At 47.0% G+C, this 6,000-nt stretch overlaps 1 protein-coding gene across 1 annotated transcript in view; it reads right to left on the minus strand.

Annotated features, from left to right (window-relative positions):
• The window catches only part of plxnb1a (plexin b1a), a 90,713-nt gene extending 86,036 nt beyond the window's left edge, over nucleotides 1-4,677 (minus strand). Inside the window, exon 1 of the mRNA XM_085445023.1 lies at nucleotides 4,379-4,677. The gene's annotated coding sequence lies outside the window, so the exon portion shown is untranslated. The remainder of the gene's footprint in view (nucleotides 1-4,378) is intronic.
• Nucleotides 4,678-6,000: the final 1,323 nt, after the last annotated feature.

Consider the following 6,000-nt stretch of genomic DNA (forward strand, 5'->3'; position numbering starts at 1 on the left):
AAGCAGAGAAGCCCAGACCTCCCTCTCCCCAGCCACCTCCTCCAGCTTATCCGGGGGAACACCAAGGCGTTCCCAGGCCAGCCGAGAGATATAATCTCTCCAGTGTGTCCTGGGTCTGCCCCGGGGCCTCCTCCCAGTGGGACATGCCCGGAACACCTCACCCAGAAGGCGCCCAGGAGGCATCCTTGTCAGATGCCCGAACCACCTCAGCTGGCTCCTTTCCATGCGGAGGAGCAGCAGCTCTACTCTGAGCCCCTCCCGGATGGCCGAACTTCTCACCCTATCTCTAAGGGAGAGGCCAGCCACCGTTCAGAGGAAGCTTATTTCTGCCGCTTGTATCCGCGATCTCGTTCTTTCGGTCTCTACCCACAGCTCGTGGCCATAGGTGAGGGTAGGGACGTAGATTGACCGGTAAATTGAGAGCTTCGCTTTTACACTCAGCTCCCTCTTCACCACGACGGACCGGTGCAGCGTCCGCATCCCTGCAGCCGCAGCCCCAATCCGTCTGTCAATCTCCGGCTCCCTTCTCCCATCACTCGCGAACAAGACCCCGAGATACTTGAACTCCTCCACTTGGGGCAGGAACTCATCCCCGACCCGGAGTGGGCACTCCACCCTTTTCCGGCTGAGAACCATGGCCTCAAATTTGGAGGTGCTGATCCTCATTCCCGCTGCTTCACACTCGGCTGCGAACCGTTCCAGTGCGAGCTGGAGGCCTTCACCCGATGAAGCCAACAGAACATCATCCGCAAAAAGCAGAGATGAGATTCTGAGGCCACCAAAGCGAAAGTCCTCCGCCACTCGGCTGCGACCAGGACGAAAACCGCATTGTTCCTCCTGTATCCGAGGTTCGACTAGCGGACGAACTCTCCTTTCCAGCACCCTGGCATAGACTTTCCCAGGGAGGCTGAGGAGTGTGATCCCCTTGTAGTTGGAACACACCCTCCGGTCTCCCTTCTTAAAGATGGGGATCACCACCCCGGTCTGCCAGTCCAGGGGTACTGCCCCTGATCTCCACGCAACATTGTAGAGGCGTGTCAACCAGGACAGCCCTACAACATCCAGAGCTTTCAGGAACTCGGGGCGGACCTCATGAACACCAGGGGCTCTGCCACCAAGGGGTTGTTTAACTGCCTCAGTGACCTCGCCCCCGGAAATTGGTGGGTCATTCCCCTCATCCCCAGACTCTGCTTCCTCCTCGGAAGACATGTCAGTGGGATTCAGGAGGTCCTCGAAGTATTCCTTCCACCGCCTGACAATTTTCTCAGTCAACGTCAGCAGCGCTCCGCCAGCACTATACACAGTGCAGGTAAAGCACCGCTTTCCCCTCCTGAGACGCCTGACGGTTTGCCAGAATCTCTTCGAGGCAGTCCGAAAGTCTTTTTCCATAGCCTCTCCGAACTCCTCCCACACCGAGTTTTAGCTTCAGCCACTGCCCGAGCCGCATTCCGCTTGGCCTGTCGATACCTGTCGGCTGACTCCAGAGTCCCACAGGCTAACCAAGCCCGATAGGACTCCTTCTTCAGCCTGGTGGCTCCCTTCACCTCTGGTGTCCACCATTTGGTTTGGGGATTACCAACCACCTTGCGGCCGCAGCTCAATGCAGCAGCTTCGGCAATGGAGATGCTGAACATGGTCCATTCGGACTCAATGTCCCCAGTCTCCCTCGGAATGCTGTTGAAGCTCTGCTGGAGGTGTGCGCTGAAGGTCTCGCGGACTGGGGCCTCTGCTAGACGTTCCCAGCACACCCTCACTACGCGTTTAGGTGTACCGGGTCTGTCCAGCGTCCTCCCCCGCCACCTGACCCAACTCACCACCAGGTGGTGATCAGTTGACAGCTCAGCCCCTCTCTTTACCCGAGTGTCCAGAACATATGGTCGCAGGTCTGGTGATACAATTACAAAATCGATCTCGATCATCGACCTGCGGCCTAGAGCGTCCTGGTGCCACGTGCACTTATGGACACTCTTATGTTCAAACAAGGTGTTCGCTATGGCCAAACTGTGATTTGCACAGAAGTCCAATAACAAAACACCGCTTGGGTTCAGATCAGGGAGGCCATTCCTCCCAAGCACGCTCCTCCAGGTCTCGCTGTCGTTACCCACGTGAGCATTGAAGTCTCCCAGCAGGACAACAGAGTCTCCAGGTGGAGCACCTTCCAGCACCCCCCCCCCCCCCCGGGACTCTAAGAAGGCTGGGTACTCTGAACTGCCAATCGGCGCATAAGCACAGATGACAGTCAGGAACCGTTCCCCGACCCTAAGGCGCAGGGAACAAACCTTGTCATCCACCGGGAAAAACCCCAACATACCGGCAGCAAGCCGAGGGGATATTAAAATACCCACCCCAGCTCGCCGCCTCTCACCAGGGGCAAGTCCAGACTGAGACTGAGACAGAGTCCAGCCCCTCTCCAGGAGACTGGTTCCAAACCAAAATGATTCATTAAAACTCTACCAATTTACTTACAGACTAATGTTATCAGGTGATATTAGGTATATGATGATTTACCAATATCATCATTTTTAATAGCCAATAAATAAAGATTTTAAAAGCAAAGAAGAGACAGGGAAAATCATCATTCAGCCATGATATGAGTATTGATGCTGCATAGTTTGTCCACCAGAAGTTACTCTGCAACTCCCTAATAAGGACAACAGTTAGTTGGAATGCCACACATGCATAAACAAGTGAATAAATAACACATTTTAGATTTTAAAACAAAATGCTAAGGAAATTAGCTTAAAAATAAACTATCGGTTGATATATTGATAAGTGTCCAAATATCGATATTGTCCTCAAATGTCTATAGCAGTTTGGCTCTAATATTCATTACAAAAAGAAACAGATTTACAATCTTTCAGGTCTTCAACACCTTATTTTGTGACACTGTGACAAAAACCTTAGCCACCATAATTGGTAATATATTGTTTGCCAATAGGCAATCCAATCAGTGTGTCTGATATCACGCAAAAATGTTGATACCAACAAATACTGGCAACCATAAGCTATATTGGTATATTTCTTCAAAGAACATTTACATTTGTTTTATTCTATTTATATGGTCCCAATTCACAACAGTAATCACATCAAGGCACTTTATATTGTAAGATAAAAACCCTCAAAGAAACAAAGTTTTATATTCCCTTTTACAAACTTTTCATTCAAGCATCTCTACAGTCAGCTTACATCGCACAACTGACAAACTGGCTTTAAATCTATGAACAGTGTAACTTTTCTACAAAGTGATAAAGCAATAAAAAGCACTTTCTTTCATCCCCCACAGTCCATCGTGGGTAATGCGATATCGTGCTTTGGAACAGACCATCAGCAAGCAGATGGCCAGCTATTCCAAAAGTGTCTGGATGACAGGACCTACATAAGCAAGGTTCAAGACCGGGCTATGCAGCCATTAAAAATGCATATGAATTGTCCTATCAAAACATTTGACCCCTTTAAAAAAATGGGAAGAAAACCTGCTTTCCATCACTGACCTCTCACGATACTTAGAGGAGAGTTTTTCTGGAGGCTCTGATTTGATTTAATCAATCTCTAAGCTGTTTCTCATGTTGCTGGATTAAATCTGACAGCTGTTTTAAAACAGGAGAACCAGCTGTTGAGCTAAAGTCAAGCTTCCCTTTTTTAGCCATTTCAACCAAACCATGCATTCACCCCGCACTCAAGAACATCAATCTATGAGAGAAACGTCTTTGTCTTAGGGTGAGCTTCCTCATTGTCTAAAGGCTGGTGAGATGTTTCTCGTCACCACACGCGACATAAACAACATCCACAATCATTACCCAACAGTGAGAGCGAGCCCATGTTCACGCCTCTAAACGCCAGTGAACTCCGTCCAAGTTCAGTGAACACAAAGTGCATGATTTCTGTTTTCTAAACGAGGCAGTAAAGAGGCAGCCGCGTATGTCCAGGAGAATGTTAGCAGGTGAGCAAGGCATTTGACATGGGCTCGCACAGCTCATGGACATTCCTACATCAGCTGACAAAGAGAGTGCGCACGGTGGCCCCGCTCTATGTCCATTGTAAAGCAGTCTGGTCTGAGTGTGCTGGGTAAGCTGGCACGGAGACTGTGCGTTACGCTGACAAATTCTGTTATATCCAAACAAACTGTGAGCACAATATTGAAAAATTACAAAGCAGGCCCACCTTCCATGTCAAACAAGTATCTAATATGAATTAAACTTACATTACATTATGCGCATTATGCCACCAAGCAGGTTTCTGTCTTTAACAAAGAAAAACTGAATGAGAATAACAGGCTATTATTCTTAATTTTACAAGAGGTTCTTTTGCCACAACTCCTGCTTGTTTTTTGTTGTTGTTTTTTTTAATCAATTTTAATCAAGGACGGCCTTGAACTTACCTGTTAGGTGTAAAGCTGGTGAATCAGCCGTCCATAGTGCTGACTGCAGTGAAACGGAGACTCACATCCACGCTAACAAGCAGAAAGTATCTGATGGGGTTAACCTCTACTTCGCGATTCAGACGGGGAGGAAAAAAGAGAAAGAAAGGATTTCTCAGCGCAGTTTAGAAAAAAACAACTGAACGTAGAAAGAAAGTCCCAGTCCTGTCCGGTGGGTTTTGTGGGTGTGGGTGGGTGTTCCCCTCAGAACCAGGAGCGGTCTGTTGTTTGGCCGCAGGACGGGGACCTCTACTCAGCTGAGCGGGTTCAACAGCTTTGCGTGAGGCTGAGTGAGCGTCAATCTCCGAGTCTGTACCCCGAGACCGGATGATAGTCTAGCCTACAAAATAAAAGCCTCGACTGTAGTATTAGTAGAAAATATCTCTACTTCTGTCGAAATTTAACAAATCCCTCAATTAGTTGTCAGAAGAGTCCATCAAGTCAATTCATTTGAATTCAGTTTTATTTATACAGCACCAAATCACAACAACTGTCGCCTCAAGGCGTTTTATATTCTAAGGTAGAAACTACAATGATACATACAGAGAAAAACCCCATCATATGACCCTCTTAAGGCCTGGAGCCTAACTAATAATAATTGCTGTTATTATAAGAAGTAATAGTTGTCAGTAAAAGGTGTGTAAGTCTTGAGGATCACAGATATTTGTATTTACATTCACCATGGTGAATGCTTTCTGCAGTCGGCTGTGAATAACATAATGTTATTCGTTCGTGGAATATGGAAATGGAATATGGAAATGATTCAAAAGTGCCCTAGTAAGTTCAATTAACATTATCCAAAACTCTTGCTCTCTCTCTCTCTCTCTCTCTCTCGCGCGCGCACACACACACACACACACTTTATCTTGCTTATTTTCTCTGTCTCCATCTTAACTTCATCCATACTTCCGTGTTCTATATCAAGGCTCTATAACATGAGAGGATTATTTTGAAAATCCACATCAGACGTATTGCTCTTCTCCTGCGGCTTGACAGCAGGGTGTAAGTTCATGGAGCGTGGTGACAGATTTCACGCAGAAGCACGGATGTAATTCAAACCTGCTCAGACCACATACAGAGAGAAAAGTTTATATTCTCTGACAGTTCCACATTATCTGGATTCCCTGTGCTTATTAGTTTAGATAACAGTATGTGACCATACAAGGGTTCACTAAGGTGCAGCTGATCATGATGAAGAAAGCTGTCGTCACGGATCTTTGAGGAAGTTTTGTGGTTGTTTTTGTTTGTTTAAATCTCCAGTGAAGTCTAGTTTGGAAGTCCTTCAGAATGAAAATGAAGTGACGTCAAAAGCCGGGACTCTCCTCCTTGTCTGCACCAACCACAACGATGCGTGACTGCCCTCTGCTGGCAGAGGGTCAGCTTTACTTCCCAAGTGTGACGTGTGCCTGAATGTTTCTGGTGCTGAGATATTTTCATAAAAGAACAAATTCCATTCTGAACATTTTTTTTTATTGACACGTCTTAAAAAAAAAGCAGTAAAAGTGTGAGGTCAAATCTGGAGCTGTCCTACGGAAGCGTAGAGCTGCCACCCAGGCAAAAGAAAAATACAAGTGTATCACGTT

Source organism: Copadichromis virginalis, linkage group LG20 (assembly GCF_057382275.1).
Source record: "Copadichromis virginalis isolate Kocher_CV1m ecotype Utaka linkage group LG20, C_Virginalis_male_GT1.1, whole genome shotgun sequence".
Classification (NCBI taxonomy): domain Eukaryota; kingdom Metazoa; phylum Chordata; class Actinopteri; order Cichliformes; family Cichlidae; genus Copadichromis; species Copadichromis virginalis.